The sequence below is a fragment of the Glycine max genome, chromosome 11 (genome assembly GCF_000004515.6).
Source record: "Glycine max cultivar Williams 82 chromosome 11, Glycine_max_v4.0, whole genome shotgun sequence".
NCBI classification, from domain to species: domain Eukaryota; kingdom Viridiplantae; phylum Streptophyta; class Magnoliopsida; order Fabales; family Fabaceae; genus Glycine; species Glycine max.
The window spans coordinates 18,364,202-18,386,374 of record NC_038247.2 but is presented as its reverse complement, the minus strand read 5'-3'; positions in this window follow the sequence as shown (position 1 = coordinate 18,386,374).

Genomic DNA, 22,173 nt, shown 5'->3' with positions numbered 1-22,173 from the left:
AAAAACAACATTATCTTAAAATTTATAAATTATAATTATAATCATGACAATAGGAGAAATAACTTACTCCCAAGGAACATCACCCACAAGCATCTAGTCTCCATCTTTATCTTCATATGTAAGAACATATTCAGATCCATGGAGAAGATCCCTCAAATAGCTCTCACTTAGTCCATCTTTCCCAGAAAGTCTAGGAGAACGTTACGGTGCAGAGTATTAATCTAATAACATAAATATGTTAATGCAGCTCCTAAGGCCATTTTACACAGAAAAACTAATTTGGACAGCTAGCACAAGGGTTCAACTTTTGAGCAATACGCAGGATAATGCATATATCTTCCAAACTTGACTTTTAGGTTCACACTTGCCTCTTAACCTTGTGCAGCAAAGTAACTAAACACCAACCACATTTTGACATTAAAACACAACTTGGCAGACCCTATATCAGCAAATTATGCAGTACCAATGAATTTAGCAAATACAAGTTTCAATGTTGATCGATTTGTTAAAAAAACTAACTATTAGGCTTTGAAAGGAATACTGCTCTAATTTTGAGAAGTTTTAATGAAGTAATGGAAGAAAGCCACTCACCATTGTTTGGCAGCCACAAAGGTGACTAATGGAGTGCAGTGGATACAAATTTAATTTCCAACTTTATCTTCTTATTGCATGGTGGCAGTAAAAGAAGAAAATTAAGGATATCATCAGAGACAATTTACAAAGGTCAGTATGGCATTTACAAAGGTAATATTGAAAAAAATAATATAATAATTAGTAAAATAGTTTGTAGATAAACAATGAATATTAAGTAAGGGAGTGGTTTTGTAGATAAACAATGAATATTAAAAGAAGAAAATATTGCAATCACTCGTTTACAATAGTAATTTTATATCACAATATCACACCACACCATTTTATCTTTGTATAAAAGGTAATAGCATTTGTAGTTTTTTTTTGGCAACAAAACAAAACATATTTATATATTTATCATGAAGGGTATAAGAGATACCCATATTGGTTTGCAGTACATTCACGCTTCTGTATGGACAAAAAATTGAGAATTCATGTTAGTCCACTTTCATTCACTTGCTGGAAACAGAGCTAAATGACTAAGACCATGCAACAAAAGGCAAAGTTAGAGGAAGCTAGCAAATGAAAATTTATAAAGTAAGCAAGAATCTGCTACAAAATACACTACAAAAATGCAAAAACAATAAGATATACTTAAGACCTTTACTTGGGATCTAAATCTAGAACTAAAATCTTAAACGCCAACTCTCAAACCAGGAACTAGAAGATCAGATACTCAATCCCCTCTAAGATATACTTAAGACCTTTACTTGGGATCTAAATCTAAACTCAACAAATATACCAGACAACTAAATTTAATATAATAAAAGCAACAAGACTAATATATACATCCAAAAACAATAAGTAGATGAAAAATATCAAACTAAACAAAATAAATTCATTTGATTACTCACGTAGAAGGAGCCTGCAGTAGGCAATAAGCAAGAAAAACAGCAATCATAAAGGTTGATCCATATTAATAATTTAAAGGTTGAAATAAATTTCAAAGCACGGTCATGGCGTGAATTGTGATTCTCTAAGATGAAAATGTCAATCCAAACAAGGGAAAACATTGATATATAAAACTGCATTTAGTTAAACTAACAGTCATCGCCATATGTTAATCAATTTTGTCAGCAAGGAATTAATATGTCTATTCCACTAAAAATCCCCAAAAGTATAGTTAAAGCCTGCCAACAAGGCCAAGATTAACACCATACAAGATACAACAATTCTTATATACAAACCTTGATACGCTGAAGAATTCAGGGGCATTTTTCATCCTTCAAGGGACCTGGAAATGAAAGCAGCAATAGCCAGCACAACAACATATTCAGCTTCATCTTGGGTGGAATTGTTTGCTTGCAGGTGCTTCTTACCAATCTTGAAAGAGTGGTCACCACCATCGATGACATATATGCAGCTCATTGGGTGCTTTCATCTTCTTCCGAGTGGCTTCTAACTTTTCAAGTGGACATAGACCATCCTTGCTGCCCTGGGCAAGACACACATAAACACACACAAGGATAGAATTAAACACATAACGCAAGCAATTTATGTGTTATTACCCATACTGATAGAATATGAAAATTTTGACAGGTCATTCAACTTAAGTACAAAAACTAACAAAAATACCTTTGTTGCGTCTTCGTCTTCTCCGACCACTCTTCCCCGGTTAAGCCAGTCGGCCTCATTGCACCATCGCCGCCGCTGACAAAGCCACCTCCGTCGTAGAGTAAGACCATCACAAGAAGGTTCTATGTAAAATCTAGCTAAGATCTGAGTTTTCTTAGATCTGAAATCAGAGTATTTTTATTTTAGATTTGAGATCTATGGAGCACCATGCCACTTTCCCTCCGCCAACTACGTCCTCCTCCACCAGACTGCAACTTCTTCACTGACGACTATGACAACGACTTCTTCTCCGGCGCAACGACGGCTACTTCTTTTCCACCTCCTTCCTGGCGACAACCACCACCACCACGCCACCAACCTTCAAGGCCTCCATTTCGATGCAGCGGCGGTCCTCGTTGTTGGAAGCAGGCGAACACGATGCCAAAACGGCCTCGCCCAAGTTCTTCAAACAGTTGGTATTCTTCTTTCTTCACAGCTACTCCTCTCGATCGATCTAGAACCTTCGGGGAGTGCAAATAAAGAGACGCGGACATTATTTTTTAATTTTAATTAAACCAATTAAAGACGGTGTTTATAAAATCACCATCCTTGTCTCTTTGGCTTCAAAGACGGTGCATAATCGCACCGTCTTAAATCATTTTAAATAAAATAATTTATTTTATAAAATAAATATCATTGAGCTTTCTATAACGTTGTTTAGTACCCATCGTCAAACAAGTAATTTTAAGACGAGATTGAGTAACACCATCTTCGTATAGCAGCTTCAAATTACGAAAATGCCAACGCATATATTTTTAAGACATTTGCGTAATGACCGTCATAAAAATTGCGTCGTGGAATGCCCTTTTTTTAGTAGTGTAAACTTCAGTTAAACTTTGTGAAAGTGACTTGACTTCAAGTGTGTGGTCCATCTTCTCATGTACTCCTAGGTGCCCAACGAGTTTTTTCACTAACATGGTATCACATTGCATATATGATTGAGTCTTAGTGTATCTGTTGCATAACGTCTGTGTAATAATCATTGTGACTTGTTACGTGATCGTGTGTAATGAATTATGTGAGTGTGAGATGTTGTGTTGTACTTGAGATGCGTTGTGATTTTGTGAAGGTGTGGAATGTGATTTTGTGATTAAATCCTTGGGACAAGTGATGTTACGCAATGATTGGTAAAATGATGTGAATTATGCTAAGTTGAGCTTGTTATACTTAAATAATATATGTGTATGCTTTCATTTATCTCTACCTGTTTAAGAATGTGATAACTCACTCCTTGTGTATTTTTTCTATTTGGATCCAGTGATGATCTCAAACCTTGTGTTTGGGGGAATAGATGGTTAGGTGGATGGCTTTAAAGAACCTCGTGCTAGAAGACGCTAAGACACAACAATCTGATAGGATGTGGCATTGAAGCATGGGTTTCTATATTATTTACATAATATTCTAAACATGTTACTTTATGTTGTTCCGCTGCTTAACTTACTTTCCTTTTGTAAAAAAAAATTAGGCGGCCTTGTTTTGGGCCAGAGATGTTTTCATACTCTTATTTGATAAGTTTTTAATTTGATGATTAATATGGATGTGCACCTTTAACATACATGAACTATTTTATGCTCAGAAAATAAAATCTCTTTTATGTAATTCCACTTTTGCATGTATTTTATTATATAAATATGTATATCGGGGTAGAGGGTGTCAGGTTTAGTGGTATCAAAGCAGGTCAAACCTTTCAACCAGTGTGTTGTACACTCTGTGTGATTTCTTGTGATTATTTAGTTGTTTATGTTGGAATTATTGCTTTTTTTTCATATGATTGTATGAAACTAATTGATGCTCGTGATATGCCTTGTATCCTTAATGTCCGATATACCATAATGTGCGGTAGGACATTAAGGCAAGCTGTTATGCGATGCAAGTAGTCTTGATATTGATTGATAATGCCTTAATGAACCCTTATCTTCCTAGGTGTATGTTGTTAATAAGCTTATTTCTCTCTTGATGTGTGGATTAGTGTTGTGAAAACTTTTTGAACCGTATATATGCCTTGGATAAGTGTGTCTCTCTTGATCTGTAAATGTATGACTGCTTAACTCCCTTCTTTTGTGTGTAGTCATGAATGTGGTTGTTGAAGCTTGTGATTCATTAATACACCATTTGTGACATCCTCTACCCCGACATATATATATATATATATATATATATATATATATATATAAATAAAAGAAATAAGAGATCAAATTTAATTAAAAGTTTTTAAAATACATTTAAATACAAGTCTTTCAAAAGGGTAAAAGGCTCACATTCACTTTTCTAACACCATAATAAAACTTGTTCAAATAATTAATAAATTATTTCGGCTCAAAACAAGGTTGTCCAGGACCTCATACAATTAATATAGCAACTTATACCCTAATGTCACATCCTATCAGAGCATTGTGTCCCGACGTCCTTCAACACAAGGTTCCTTAAAGCAATTCACCTAGTCATCTGCTCCCTTGAACATAAAGTTCAAGATCATCACAGGACCCAAACACAAATAGCAAACCAGGAGTGAGTTATCACATTCCTAACTACTAGAGAGAAACAAGACAACATATAGTAGCCAAATACAATTTACTTAGCATAGCTCACATTATTTCACCACTTTGTCATTCAAAATTCACTTTTCAATCATCAATCACACCTTTTAATCATCAATCACAATACACAAGAATCACACACTTCGATCAAGACATAATAACACATCAATTTCATAATAAACAAGTAACAAGTGTATGCAACAGTCATGCTAAGACTCAAGCCTATATGCAATGTGGTACCATGTCAGTGAAAAATCTCGTCGGGTGCCTAGGAGTACATGACAAGACAAACCACACACTAGCAAGTCAAGTCACTCTCACTAGGTAATATCATAGGGATACCAGTCAGGATCATAGTGTTTTGCAAGAATGCTCCAATCATATGGGATCAACATAGACTTAAAGGAGCAATCAAACCGGGTGACCCCCAAGGCCTACACTCCGAAGAGTCAGTTAAGGCCTCTCCCTCCTGATTCAGGTTTAACCCAGAAAACATTTTAGCACACAGACTCTATCTATGAACTGTACAAAACACATGATTCCTCAATTGTTCTCAAATATTTTTAACTCGTCTCCCTTTAAGGGTCTTAGCATTAATTCGTCGCCCTTAAAGGGACTTAGCATTAACTCGTCGCCCTTAAAGGGTCTTATAGTCGTGCGATTGTACAATCCACAGTTTACAACTCAATACACACAACATCTCAATCACGTGAATACTCAATTTATCACATACACTCGATTTCAATCACAATGTTATAATCTCAAAATAACATGTTATCACACCTCATGAATCATACACACTTTACCTGTGAACTATGCAATACACACAACTACTCAATTATTTTCAAAATCATTTTAACTCGTTGCGCTTGTGATTAAACTTGTCGGGTTCCCACAATGGATCCCATCATAAAACTCGTCGTGCAAAACTCGTCACCCTTAAAGAATCTTACAGTTGTGTGATTTCACAATTCATAGCTCACAACACAATACACATCTCAATATACATGTATTTCATCATTCATCACATGTTCAATTCACCACATACTCACAATTTGAATCATCATTTCATATCCTCAATATAACAATTTATACAAAAGACTATCACAACCTGGGGAGTAAAACCCCTCAAATAATACTACACAATTATATCAAAATCATAGGTCAAAATATACAAATATCAAGAGCAAAATTTATCAAGAAATTCTCATTAGAACATCAATATTTTATTTATAATCATAAAGGAAAAATTGCAATTTAATAAACATCCCAAAATAAAACCCTAATTTAATCCTCTAAGGATCCCTACACATGTTCTCACTAACCCCCAATTGTAAATAACTCATCCCTTACCTCTAAGCGGACTCACGTGTCTTCCAACAGCGATAACAGCATCTCTAGCGGTTCCTTAAGATTCCTCCAGTTTTTCCTCTGACTGCTCCGAAAGAGTTCCCAAACGTTAAAGAGACGGAGAAGGGATTGAAGCCTCCATTTTTACTATCTTTGTGCGATTCCTTTTACTCTCTCGGTGAAAGTGTGCGTAATTGAATTGCAAACTACATATCAAAATTTCATGAAAATCCAACGGTTAACGAAACCAGGATCGTATAGTTTTACTGAGACCGTTTTGGGTTTCTGCGGGAAAAAAGAAAGCTACGGTGTGAAGGGTATTTCTCTTAGCTCTGACATGTTTTTGCATTTCCCAATGGGGAGAATGCTAGGAATTGGGTTGTGAACGTGGTGCTCAAATTTCACGATGATCCAATGATGAATAAGTCCGAGATCATATTTTTTTCTGAGACAAGTTTGGTGGGTTACGGGAAAAAGAAAGGACTTTGGGAAGAGAAGAGAGAAAAATGAAAATGAAGGAAACAGGAGGCATCATCAGTCTGAAAACTGACCTAACACGTCTCTACTTATACCTAGGGTACTTACAACTTATTATTTACTTTATTTATCTATTTTTATTATTTTATAAAAAAAATCTATTTTATTCTCTATCAAATGAATAAATAAAATATCTTTTTTTCTCAAACTATTATTTTATTATAACTATTTTTCTTTATTTATTTAATTAAAAAACATCATTATTCTCTAAAATTTTATTTACGAAAAAATGGGATGTTACACCATTAATGACTGTTTGATTCTTATTTCTTATATGTACGGTAAATACTTGTGGTAGGAACCTATAAGTCTATGTATGCTTGTGTCATACACTAATTTTATCCGGAGACTATCGTTCATTGATCTTTGATCACTGTTAGTCGACTTACAGTGTTAAACACCAGTTATAGCACAAGACGAAAGATCGTTTAATGTTTTGATCAAGAATACGAAAAATACAGGAAAAAAGGGGCAAAAAGGTCTTTTCATTGAATTTCCTGAACCCTAGCTCACCAAGGCTAGCATCTGGCTCGCCTGGGCCCCCAAAATACTTCAACCTGAAGGAACCAACTTGCCTAGGCGAGCTGTAGCTCGCCTGGGCCAGCCAGTTACTTCAGGAGTAAGTCTTGATTCGCCTAGGTGAGCTACCATTGCCCCAAATGCCCATTTTCCTATAAATAGGCATGCTAGGGAGGCTGAGGGGAGGTTCCAAGGTTTAGAAGTGAAGAAAATTAAGAGAATTAAGAGAGAAGAAGAAGAAGAAAAAAGAGGAAATGAAACTGAGGCACTGCTGAATCACGACTAGACATGGCAACACAACCCGCACCCGTCGGGTTCCACCCGCCCCCGCCCCGATTTTAACGGGGAAAAGCCGAATTAACTGGGTCTGGGTGCGGGTGCGGGGAAAACCCGTGGTTTTAATGCGGGGCCGGGGCCGGGGTCGGGGGGTAGTCACACCCGCCCCGCACCCACCCCCGCCCCGCACCCGTATACGCGAATTTACCAAATTACCCTTATTTTACCCTTAAATTAGCAAGTATATATGGAGAAGGATCCTGAAAAGTGAAAACCTAATTTCCTTCATCACTCATCAGCCTCCTCTGCGTGCGTTGCTTCCTCCTTCTTCACTGTTCACCAAATCGCAGCCCTCTGCTCAGCCCTCTGCGTTGCTTCCTCCTTCATCACTCATCAGCCTCCTCTGCGTTGCTTCTTCCTTGTTGTTCGGTGCAGGTCCGTTTCTTTCTCTCTCCAATTTAATTGCTTTAATTTTAATGGAATTTCAGAGTCAACTTGTTTCTCCCTTCTCCGCCGTCCACCGTCGCTATTGATTCTCCTCCGATTACACTGTGCTTTTTTTGTTAAACTGTAAAAACTTGACTTCACTTCTCTGCATCTCTTCAACCACAACTACAATAGATCCATTTTTTTTTAAATAATTATGAAGGGATAGAAAATATATCAAGAGGATCTTATATGTGTTGAGCTAGCTTACCGTCTTCCTGTTCAGTTTTTGATTGTGAGAAGTTTTGTACTTGATAACTTTATTTACTTAGCTGAAATGAAAACGCAACGGCGAGGCAAGTGACTTTTTCGAAGAGAAGAAGAGGATTAATCAAAAAGGCTGAAGAACTCTCAGTTTTGTGTGATGCTGATGTTGCTCTCATCATTTTCTCTTCTACTGGCAAGCTCTTTGAATACTCTAACTTAAGGTCTTTCTTTCTCTCATGAATGAAAATTAGAGTTAGAACAATGTATTTTTTGGTACTTTTAATTTTTATATTCTTAAAGTTTATGTGTGCATCAATGGAAGCAGACTATAAAAGATGAAAGGAAGTCTATAAATACATTTTCAGAAATAATGAAAACAATGTTTTGATATTTATTAAATTTCTAAAAATGCTAGATCTTTTTTCAAAAAATGGAGAAAATATTGATCTACATTCTCTTATGCTTATTAAAAGTGAAAACAAACACAGGAAACATTTTTTTTTGTTTTTGAGAAAACAAACACAGAAAACATGAAAGTAGACAAACTCCTATGTTGTGCATTTGTTTAGAACTTTTTTTTTCAACTTTTATTTCAGCTAACATTAATTAGAGTCCCTTTTCCTGTGTTAACAAGACATGGTTGTATGTAATCTTGTGACGGAGTGTCATGTTCTTTTTACTAGTGCTGAGATTTTCAATTGTAATTTTCTGAAGTTGTTTGATTAAGTATCTAAGATAACTACTTATCTTAGCATCATTGTGCAAAGTGATGAGATTGACATTTTGAATCTAAGTTATTTACTATCTTTTGCTGCTGCCTGTCCTGTCTTAGTGTGTACAGTTTAGCCAAATAAAAAACTTATTATGTGCAATTAGTTTGAAGAGTTGGGTTCTTCCTTCAATGCAATCAATGTTTAATTTGTGACCTGTTTGATGGCTCTAACAGTAGCTTGTATAGAATTTCATAATTTATGTTAGTAAGTTAAGAATTACCATGAAAAGCCTTATAATATAACTGGACTCTTACTATTATGTTACTATTAAAGATCTTTTTTTTCGAAGAAGCTTACTATTATAGGTCTTAACACTTTCAAATGCTTCAGATCTTATTATTTAACAAATAAACTTTGCATTATTGATATAATTCATAGTATTATGAAATTGAAAGTAAGCATACTCAAACAAATATGATGAATTTGTCTAACATCGGAATATGATTAATTTGATTGCTTGTGTTTGTGTTTTATCACTTTATTTATATGTTCCATTTCCATTCTCAACCCTTATTGTTTTATATTTTTGGTCATCCATTACAGGGGATAGTATTATAAGCATAGAGACTAGTGATTAGTATTTAAACTTGAGCCAACAATTTAAAGGTGAGTATTACCAAGGTCTACATTATTGTTTAAGCATATTTCAACTGTCCCTTTTTCCTTTTTTTACTTGCTCAATGTTGATATTGCTGTAATATTCCTATCATTTCTTGCTTCATTAGGAATTATTGAAATGTGACTCTAATAGATTTTTTATGAATTATTGGTTTTAGATGGCAAATGAAGGTACCTCTCAACCACAATGTCCACTCATTTCTCAAGGAAGTACACATCATCCAACTCTAAATGGACAAGAAAGTTCACATCAACCAACTCCAAATGGACAAGAAAGTTCACATCAACCAACTCCAAATGAAAGTGCTAACCCGTCAATTGTTGCTCCTACTCCCACAACAACCGATACTATGGAGGTTGATAGTGCAGCAACACAAAACCGTCCAAAAAGGCGTAGAAGTGAAGTTTGGGATCATTTTGAAAAGATCATTGTTGATGGAAAAGTTAAGGCTAGATGTAATTATTGCAAGAAAGATCTTGGTGGATCATCAAATGACGGGACATCACACTTAAAAGGACATTTATTGATTTTTCCTCACAAGAAGATTTTGGAAGGTAAAACGGATAAAGGACAGACATTTCTTACTGCTAAAACTTTGCAAGGTAAACAAGAGTTGGGTACTTGGAGTTATAATGTTGAAAATGTTAGGAAAGAGCTTGCACATGCAATTATTTTGCATGAATATCCACTTTCGATTGTGGATCATATTGGTTTTAGAAGATACTCAGCTTCTCTCCAACCATTATTTCAAGTCCCTTGTAGAAATACTATAAAAAAGGAGATACTCAAAGTGTACGAATGTGAGAGATCATCAGCTTTGAAGTTGATAGAAAGGCTTGAAGGAAGAGTGGCCATTACTTCTGACATGTGGACTTCGAGCAATCAAAAAAGAGGGTATATGGCTGTGACTGCTCATTACATTGATGGAAATTGGACTTTGCATAGTCAGATTTTGAGGTAATTATATTTTCTTCAAAAAATAGTTTACTTATGTGAATGTATGTATGTTCTTGAAAATTTAAGTTTCATTAGTACTCTGTTGCATGCATTAATGTAAATGGTTTATTAACTTTCTTATTTAAGTTTCATTAATATTATAGTGAATCTTATTATGTTAGGTTTATTTATGTTCCTGCACCTCATACAAGTGAAAGACTTAGTGATGTGTTGGTTGAATGTTTGATGGATTGGAACATTGATAAAAAATTGTCTACTATCACTTTGGACAATTGTAGCACAAATGATGCAATGGTTGAAAAAATTAAGGCTAGGCTGAAACCAGATTCACTATTAAGGGATGGGGCCTTACTTCATATGCGTTGTTGCGCACATATACTAAATTTGATTGTAAAAGATGGCTTAGAAGTTGTGAAAGATGGGGTAGAGAGGATCCGGGATAGTGTTGCATTTTGGACTGCAACACCTAAAAGGAAGGAATATTTTGAGTCGACAGCAAATCAGTTGAAAATCTCTTGCACCAAGAAATTGGCTTTAGATTGTCCGACTAGATGGAATTCCACTTACAAGATGCTTGAAGTTGCCATTTTGTATGAAGATGTATTTAATCGATTAGCACTTCGGAGAAATGGGTACACTTGTTTGCCAACAAGTTCACAATGGAAATTTGCAAAAGATATTTGTGAAAAATTGAAATTGTTCAACTCTATCACTGAAGTGTTTTCTGGCACTAAGTATCCAACTGCCAATGAATACTTTCCTAAGATTTGTGTGATCAAAGAAGCAATACTTGAGTGGATTGAATCCTCTGATGAATTGATAAAAAAAATGGCCGAGAACATGTTGGTAAAGTTTGATAAGTATTGGAGTGTGATTCATGAAATAATGGGTGTCGCTGCTGTTTTGGATCCTAGGTACAAAACTGATTTGCTTGAATATTATTATGCAATCTTCTATGGAAATGATGCTGATCATCAAGTTAAGTCAATCCGACAATTGTGTTATGACTTGCTTTATGATTATCAATTGAGAATGAACAATGATTGTAGTGGTGATTCTCAAATATTGGAAGCTAATGTTGGTAATGTTGGCAGTGATGGTTTGAAAAAATTTGATTTGTTTGTGATTAAGAAAAAAAGAGCTAGAACTTCATATGTTAGAACAGAGTTGGATGTTTATTTGGATGAGGAAGTTTTACCAAGAAGTCCAAATTTTGATATTTTATTGTGGTGGAAGTTGAATGGTGTCAAGTATCCAACACTTCAAGCAATTGCAAGAGATGTGTTGGTGATTCCTGTTTCTACTGTAGCTTCTGAATCTGCGTTCAGTACCAGCGGTTATATTGTAAGCCCTCATCGAAGCCGACTTCATTGGACCACTTTAGAGGCTTTGATGTGTGCTAGAAGTTGGTTATGGAGTGCTGAGAACTCGGGTAAATTTTTAATTTATTCATTTAAATATGAATGTATTTGAATTAGTTAATAATTTTGTATATTTTAAAGATTGTCATTGTTTATATTGTGTTATATTGATAGGTAATTTTAATTCTAATGTGGGAAATGAAAATGCTATTTTACTCACTGAAATGGAGTCTGATGATGAAGGTATTCTTTTTAAAGATTGAATTAAATTTGTCAAGTTAAATATTTATATTCTAACTTTTATTTTTCAATATAGGTGAACCGACAGAACCATTGATAACTGACGTTACTTCTGTTGCAATCTCCCGCCTTGAAGATGATGATTTTTATTAAACTTGGTTCATTTGGAACTTTTTTCTGTTTTGATGATTTGAAATACTTTGTTGTTTTGAATATGTATTGGTTCCGAGCTAGAATGATATTGAGAACAAACTTAAAATGTTATGAGCTCTTTGGAAGCTTTTGTCGTTTTGAATATGGATTGGTTATGAGTTGTAATAATATTTAGACAAAATTTGAAGATGTTCTAAGCTTGTTAGAAGCTTTTGTTTTAATTATCTTCTCACTAAACAGGTTTTTTAGAAGCTTTTGTTATTAGTTCTTTTTGTTACTGTGAAAAAAATAATTTTTTTAACTACAATTTTCGCGGGTGGGGTTGGGGCGGGGCTGGGAAACCCGTCCCCGTTGGGGGCAGGTCTGGGTGTATAATTTTTATCCCCGACGGGTTTGGGGGCGGGGGCGGGGCTGGGTACAGTGAAGCGGGGGCGGGGGCGGGTATGTTAAAACCCGCCCCCGCCCCGCCCCGTTGCCATGTCTAATCACGACTATGATCAATCTCTACATCATTCCTTGTTTGATGTTCTTCGTGCGACCGTCGGTTAGTTTTGTTTTTAAATGTGATATATGCACCCTTAGGGGTCTCCCTTGTTGTTTTGTGCACATTCATCTTCTCCATCTATCATCGTCGATCTCTTTTTAACCGATCACTAAGTGTTGTAAAGTTGTCTTTAAAAAGATTGAAAGTTAATAAACAAAACCAAGATAAAACCAACTCATAACTAATTTTTTTTTATCAAATATCACTTAAGATCGTTTCAAGGTCCAACACCTTAACGACTCCCTCCTCTTTTCAAAAATCAAAATATCGTTTCAAAGGTCAAACGCCTTAACGACTCTCTCCGCTTTTCAAATTTAAAAGATCGTTTCAAGGTCCAACGCCTTAACGATTCTCTCCGTTTTTCAAAGTTTAAAACATCTTTTCAAGGTCCAACGCTTTAAAAGACTTTTTGTTCGCAATTAAAATGAATCCTTCAAAAACATAAAAATCAATTTAACATACAAACATTCAGACTTAAAGAACTACGTAGGTCTGAATTCCTCATCGCACCTGTGGATACATAGGAGCAAGGGCAACACCCTTGTCAACCCCAAAAAAAATATAAAAAGGGAAGGATAAATAATTTTGAAGTCACATTATGCACACTCGATTAAAGGTTGTCGTCCTTTGCAACGGGCGTGTGGGGTGCTAATACCTCCCCATGCATAAACAACTATCGAACCTTTATTTTCAAAATTTGTAAACATCTTTTTAGTTTTTCTAACGTTTTCCTTAAATAAAAGTTGGTGGAGACTCCCGTGTGTTTTCCTTTTTGGAAGATGCTCATTTGGCTTTTCGCTCACACTTCCATTGTAGGGTAGGTTGCGACAGATGACGACTCCACTGGGGACTTGTTACAGAGTTAAGCCAGTCGATCAGTGTGCAATGTTTATCGTTACTTCTTCATTCATGTTTCCTTTTCTCTTTTATCTTTTGTTTTGTCCATATTTGTGTATAACCTTTGCTATGTTATTGTGTTTGGTGTGTGTTTGTCTATCTATTACATTCGTAGTTAGAAATATTTGTTGCTCCATGCACACATTGCACCTACACCTTTGCACACACATTGAGATATTAGGCCTTATACCCGGGTCTGTGTGAGACATAGGGAGTGGAGGTTTTCCTCTTTTGGTGAGGCATTGTCGTTGGTAGTCCCTACCGCCATAATCTTTGTTACCTAAGAGGATGATATCTCTAGAAGCCATTGAAGTTACATGAAACCACCCTTGGGAGTTGCCACCAGAAATGGACTTTTGGATCCTTTCCATTAGGTTCCTGAATTAGGGGGCACATAGCAAACTCACTCTGGCTTGTTCCTTGATCGCATCATGCATCTCTTCATGGCATCATAATGGACATATCATTCCTGCATTTATCATTTATCATATTCATGCATTGCATTTGCATAAGTCATTGCATTATCATATATCTTCATTTAGCATGCTTTTGTTCTGCCAACTGCATACATTCTATTTTCATCGTTCACATGTCATGTTCACTCATGCATAATCCTTGCATTTTCCTTTGCAAAAACAAAGAAAGAACAAAAAGAAAGTCACAATAAAGAATGAAGTTTACACCACATTCTTAGTTACATGTGTTGGGTATCATGATCATAGTTGTTGGATCAAGTGGCCTCGGAATAATTAAGAAGGGGGGTTGAATTAATTATTAATGTGTCTTGACTAATTAAAAATTTAACCTTCTTAATGTTACTAGATTCAATTAGGCTTTACTACTAACTTGTGAGAATGTAAAGAACAAAGACAATAACTTAGACAAAAGTAAAGCCGAAATAAAAGAACACAACGGAAATTAAAAAGTGTAAGGAAAAAGAAGACAAACACAAGATTTATACTGGTTTGGCAACAACCCGTGCCTACATCCAGTCCCCAAGCAACCAGCCGGTTCTTGAGATTTCTTTCAACCTTGTAAAATCCTTTACAAGCCAAAGATCCACAAGGGATGTACCCTCCCTTGTTCTCTTTGAATAACCAAGTGGATGTACCCTCCACTAAAACTGATCCACAAGAGATGTACCCTCTCTTGTTCTCAGTATAACAACCCCCAAGTAAATGCACCCTCTACTTGTACCACAAAGGATGTACCCTCCAATGTGTTGGGACAAAGAATTCTCAGGCGGTTAGTCCTTTGAATCTTTGTAAGGGGAAACAAAAGATATCTCGGGCGATTAGTCCTTTGAAATCTTTTGTTTAAGGGGAAGGGAAGAATCAAAATAATTCTCAGACGGTTAGTCCTTTGAATTCTCTTGGAAAGAGAGAAGAGAGACACAAAATAATTCAGGTGGTTAGTCCTTCTATTCTTTTGGCAAAGGGAGAAGTGAATGAAGAAGATGAATAACACAAGTTTTTGAACAATGAACTTATTTTGGAAGAGAAAGTATTAAACAAAAACTTTTAGAAAGAAGTTGAGAAAATGAATCAACAATTTCTGTAAAAAAAAACTTGTTGAAAAGATGAAGAGAAATGAGTTAGAAAGTTCTGTAGAAAAGCGTTGAAAGATGTGAAATTCATGCCATGGTCACATATTTATAATCTCTTGATGACTCAATTTAAAGTTTGTGACTCTTGGTAATTTCTTTAAAACTAGTCACCCTTTAAAAATTGTGACTCTTTTGAAAACTAGTCACTTAAAAAGTTGTGACTTTTGAAAAAATCTTCAGAAACAAGTCACTTGAAGAATTGTGACTTTTGGAAATTTATTTTTCGAAATCAGTCACTGGTAATCGATTATCATCAAGGTGTAATCGATTACACATCAACAGATGTGACTCTTCATGTTTAAATTTTGAAAATCAAAATGTTTAGAAACTCTGGTAATCGATTACAAGTATTGTGTAATCGATTACACAAGTTTAAAATGATTTGAAATGTTTTATCATTAGTTGTGACTCTTGAAATTTGAAATCTAACGTTTTAAAACATTGGTAATCGATTACATGATTATGGTAATCGCTTACAGCTTTGTAAATCAGTTTTGAAAACAATGTTGGCTACTGGTAATTGATTACTACCTTCTAGTAATCGAATACCAAAGAGTAAAACTCTTTGGTAATGATTTGTGAAAACTTCTTATGCTACTCAATGTTTTGAAAAACCTTTTTTTAGTACTTATCTTGATTGAGTCTTCTCTTGATTCTTGAATCTTGATCTTGATTATTCTTGAATCTTGATTCTTGAAACTTGATTATTGAATCTTGAATATTGATTCTTGAAACTTGATTCTTGAATCTTGAATCTTGATTCTTGAAACTTGATTCTTGAATCTTTGGAATTTGCTTAACTCTTGATTCTTTGGCATCATTAAAATAATCTTGGAAGGCATTGCTTCCACAATAGCTATAAATAAACCATGTTGGGATTATACACTTATTTCTCCTAAAAAATGATTGAAAATCATGTGAATATGGTACCTAATGCATTGTTAACTAGGAAATGATGGTTCTTCAGTCATCTCATGTCGATCTCATAATTACATTTGTCATGCATAGCATAAGAATGTCGTAGTCATTCATCTCTATGATATGTTGTCGAAGTATTGACAATCAAAATTTCTATTCCTTGGATTATGGGGTCGAACCAAGCACATACTTTTAAGAAAAGGTTTTCATCAAATCAAGGTCAAGTATAGAGGTAACCAGCTTGCAAAAGTTGAGGCAGAAGATGGATCGAATTTACATAGCTTCTTTGGCTACTACCAACACATGCTTGAGCTAAATAATTTATAAAATTAAGGACTATTTATGTCCATGTTTTATTTCCAGTTTCACTTTGATTCTAACAAGATGTGATGAACCATGTTGCTTTAATGAAAATCTTAATTGATTCGACCCTATGTTCTATTGAATGTCCTGTGTAAAACTTGCAATACTTCAACAATATATCATTCACATACATCCATGCTTATTTTTCTTTTCACGTTTGGATGCATTGCTTATTGCATTCTTTCCTTGAAATCAGAACCGTAATCATTGTAATCATAAGGAAAGAACACGCTTTACGGCGCCCTTACCGAACGTGTGCCAAAGCTGGAGTGATGAGTGAAATAGTGGAGGTGCAAGAGCAGATGAAGGCCAACATGGAGGCCATGAAAGAGCAAATGACCACAATGATGGAAGCCATGATGAGTATGAGAAAAATGATGGAGGTCAACACGACAATAGTTGTTTCCACAAGTACCACCATAGAATTAGACCCGACTCACCCACCTGGCTTCAATCAAGTAAATTATCCAGCCTCAGATATGGAAGGTTAAGGAGGCAAAGCATTGGAAAGTACGGGTGGCCCCTATTTTGTGCAGGTCCAGAGCAAGGATTCCCTCCCACCATATGCCTTGCTTCCCAACTATACACCACCCAATGTTGCACACACTCCCGATGAGAATGTCAACAACTCTGCTCCCCTACCCATTGAGAGCCAACATCTTCAATCTGGTCATGCACAGGTCTCTTAACCCATGGGGGAGACACATAAAGCACCTTGAGACCACAATCTAGTTGACTTCGAGCCTCACGTCGAATATGCCACTTTTTGCGGCATACCCCTACCAAACACTTTGGGGGGGCCTCAGTATCGCCCACAACCACAACCCTTCCATTTTGCGGTGGGAAGAGTCCCTCCTACTATGGTGGAAAAGGAGAGATTTGATCATATAGAGGAGAGAATGAGGGCTATTGAAGGAGGCGGGGATTATGCCTTTGCTGACATGGCAGAACTGTGCCTAGTGCCCAACGTCGTTATCCCTCCGAAGTTCAAGGTGCCGGATTTCAATAAATACAAAGGGACTACTTGCCCCAAGAATCACCTGAAGATGTACAGCAGGAAAATGGGGGCATACTTGAAAAATGAAAAATTAATGCATTTCTTCTAGGAAAGTCTTACTGGGGCAGCTGTCACCAGGTATACGAATCTGGAACTTTCCCGAGTCCATTCTTGGAAGAACCTAATGGTTGCCTTCATTAGGCAGTATCAGTACAATTCTAATATGGCTCCGGATAGAATACAGCTAGAAAACATGTGTAAAAACGAGCATAAATCTTTCAAAGAATATGCCCAAAGGTAGAGGGATCTGGTAGCTCAAGTAGTGCCCTCAATGATGGAGAGGGAAATGATAACAATGATAGCAAACACATTACCGGTGTTGTACTATCAAAAGATGGTGGGTTACATGCCTTCAAGCTTTGTCGATTTAGTTTTCGTCGGCGAAAGGATCAAAGTGGGTTTGAGAAGAGGCAAATTTGATTATCCTGCTTTGATGAATAGGAAGCCTAGGGCAAATGGAGAGAATAAGAAAGAGGAAGAAACCCATGTCGTGGTTGCCGTTCCTACATGGCCAAATTTCCCATTAGCCCAACAATATCAATACTTGGCCAATATCATTCATTCTCATTACCCACTGTTCGAACTCTAGGACAATCCCGAACTTTATCGGAAAGTGTACCGAGTCGTTAAAGTAATAATAAAACGGTAAGAAACCGAGTATCGAACTCAGGGAACTTGTTTCATTTGGCGATGTTTCACTCAAAAAGAAGATATTGATGTAAAGCCATGTAAACATAAATAAATCAAAGATGTATGTGTTGTAAATCTAAAAGAACTACAAATATGCTTATCAAAACAGGAGAGAAAACATATGATTAAAATGTTGGGTCCTTCTACTGAACGCTTGATGTAATTAAAATATTTTTCTCTATTTAATGTTATTTCTGTGTTCTATGCTAAGGACTAAAATACAAAACGCTGATTCCTCGCGTGAATGGACTAATTCTAATTAAACCTCGTTCTCGAATGTCTCGTCAAACTTAGCCTAACCGAATAGCATTACAATCACAGCATATCAAATACTAAAACCCTGCACTCTATGTCTTGCAATGTAGTTATCTAGCCTTGCTCTATCCAGTTCTAAGGATTAATACATTTTCCTATGCTAAAAATCCTAACTTTACACATCAATGGGTGATTAAACCAAAAGCATGTAATAATTAAGTGCAGATAGAAGCAATGAACACATAAAACAACTTTAAGTAGATAGTTAAGAATTTACATCAAATTACAGTAGAATTTCCCAATAGAGATACTTATCCTTCCATCACAAAGCAGCACCTTTCAGCTACAAGATAAGGGTTTAAGAAGAAAATAACAGATTACACGTGGTAGGATGTCACCTCCACCTCTAAGAACCTACAAATTACTCCTAAACCTAAGATCCTCTTGAAAGTTGAGGTTTTTGGCTTCCTTGCTCTATTTTTCGCCTCTGTTCTGCTCTCTACGTTCTAATCCACACTCTCTCTCCCTTTGATTTTTCCAACTTCAGCCTTAAAAAGGGCTTTCTGTCATCAAAGGCTCGCTTAGCGCCATTTTCGCACTTAGCGCGAGTTAGTGAATATCCGCTGAGCGAGTTGGGCTCGCTTAGCGCGGGAAGAGACAAACGCCTCGCTGAGCAAGCTGATGACGCGCTAAGTGTGCAGATTCCTCCAACTCGCTAAGCGGGCTGAGTGCCTCGCTTAGCGCATGACTCTCGCTAAGCGCACAAGCCTCGCTTAGTGAGGCACCAGCTGGTAGCCTTCACAAATTTCATCCCTTTTACATGAAATTGAAATTGAAACATAATAAATTCATAATGTTGGGCATTTCTACTAAACAAAATTAAGCTAAACCTAAAAATATGTACAAGCCTACAAAAAGAACCATAAATTGGGGAAAACACAAACATTTTATAACACTTTTCTATGCAAAAGTTAGTCGTAAATGACGACTAACACCCACCACCCTACCAGCCAAGAACGCCCAATCATCCATAAAGGTCATCCCCAAATCGGCCACAAAATCCACCCGATGCACATCAAAGACCAAACACTACCCCTAATACAAATCAAAACACCAACCAAGGAAGGAATTTTCCAGAAAAGAAGTCTGTAGAATTCACCCCAATTCCAATGTCGTTTGCTAACTTACTCCCCTAACTGCTCGATAATGCAAGTTATAAGCCCAACAAAGATTTCTCAACCCTAATTCCAATGCCATATGCTAACTAATCATGGGGGAGTTTCGGGGCATTCCATTAAGCATTGTATGACCCTAAAACATAAGGTGCAAAGTCTGATTAATGCAAGCTGGCTGAGATTCAAGGAGGAAAATCACTCGTGAGTTCTAATGTCGTCAAGCAATACTTTGTATGATGCTTGGAGCAATTTGAAGGTTGTTGTTAGATGTCTCCAATGACTCATTAGGATTTTCAGGTTTATGTCATTACTGTAAAAAAGCAGGCACAATGCTAATAATATGGATAAATTTGATTTCCTTGTCTCTCATTTTCTCACAATTACATCTTTGTTTATTTAACTTTCACTAGAATGTGAATGTAAGTCGTTGGTTTGTTTGCTCAAGTGACCTACGCTTCTGAATTGATCTCCAAGTTTGTTCAATCAGAAATTGCTCGTTTTCCACATTTGGTGAGGGTGCCGTAAACGACGAGTAAAGTAAAAAGTTCAAAAAAAACATTTGATTGAATGTGAGTTATCAAGAACAGGAGTCATTTGACTTAATCTATCAATTGAAAATCTTTTAAATATTTCTCATCCTTGAAAATTCATTTTCGAGAACCTACACAGTTTCTTTTATTACTACAAGGTCATGAAAAAATACAACAATAGATACATCAGAGCCCTACACTGGGCAATGAGAGTCACCATGCATGAGCCTCAAAGCGAACCTAAGGGCAGATCAGAAGTTCTCACCTGGTAGGTCGAAAATCCAAAAGGGCAGCCTAGGCAAAAATTAGGGTTAATAATAAATATAAAAGGAAAAAACAATCAGGAACGTGTTTATCAGGGGATTGGTCCCGAAATCCAAACTACAAAAGGATCTAAGTCAAGATTTGAAATGACACATGGCCGTGCTTCAACATCCCAAACACTAATTTATCCATTGCTACCCACTCCGAGCCAAAGCATATTTTTTTTCTAAAAACAACACAAAAACCAACAAAAACAAAATAGAAACCCCAAGTAGGAACCACCGCTAAATCGGTGGGAAGAGCAATGCAAACTACACATGCATGAAGTTGGGCAACAATGAAAAGAAAAAGGAAATAAAATCCGCCAAAGGCGAGTGAAGAAAAAAAGGGACAAAAGATCTCCAAATTTTACAAGGAAGGCACAAAAGTGCAATAAGGATTAATGTATAAGACAAAAGGAGTAGAGGCCAACCCAAAAGTTGACCTTAAATCAGGAAAGTTTCACTTGGTCACATACCAAAGTATGACAATCCATTGCTATCCTTCAATGGGGCGCACGATTGATCCCATAGCCTTATGTTTTCTTGCTGTGCAGAATAATCGAAGTTTTTAAAAAGAAAAGGGAAAACCCTAGGATCAATATTTCAGTTGATTGATTAAATGTCAAACGGCTCTATTGTCGTTACTCCAAAATCGTCAAGTGACTAAATCAAACAAAACATACACTCTGAAGGAGTCCCCGAAGAGATTTGCAAAAAGATAGGATGAGGTCTCATAAGTTATCACGTCTTTCAGAAAGAGACAATCAATCTGTGTTTTCCACAAAAAGGAAAAAAGCAAAAAAAAATCAAATCTAAATCATAAAAGTAGGAAAGAATGTCATAAGCATTACACAATTTTAATGATTCAAAACCTTTTGCATTACTAGCCTTTCAAGATGAAGGTTGCGTGCATCTGCATCCCAAAAATCATGTTCAAATTAGGCTATAAGTGTGTAGATATATTTCTTTTCATATACCAATTTCCTAAATCTAATGTCCTATCTTTTAAGTTTAGGATGAGAGGCCCTCTCAAAGAGTCAATCTCTTGCTTTCTCATTAGGTTGAGCCCTTTGGTACTAGTGCCTATTGGCTTGTTTCATAGGACTCAACGTTCTTTGCTTTATGTTTTCATGGGACTCAAAGTCCTTGCCTCTATATTTCACAGGACTCAAAGTCCTCGCTTTTATCTTTCACGGGACTCAAAGTCCTCGCCTTTATTTTTCATAGGACTCAAAGTCCTCACCTTTATCTTTCATAGGACTCAAAGTCCTTACTTTTATCTTTCACGGGACTCAAAGTCCTCGCTTTTATCTTTCACAGGACTTAAAGTCCTCGCCTTTATCTTTCATAGGACTCAAAGTCCTTGCTTTTATCTTTCATAGGACTCAAAGTCCTCACTTATATCTTTCATAGGACTCAAAGTCCTAGCTTTTATCTTTGATAGGACTCAAAGTCCTCGCCTTTATCCTTCATGGGACTCAAAGTTGTTCTGCTCTTTGACAACTGCAAAATTTATCAGCAAGTGTATTGAGTCACAAGTAATATAAAACAGTAAGAACCAAGTATCGAATCAC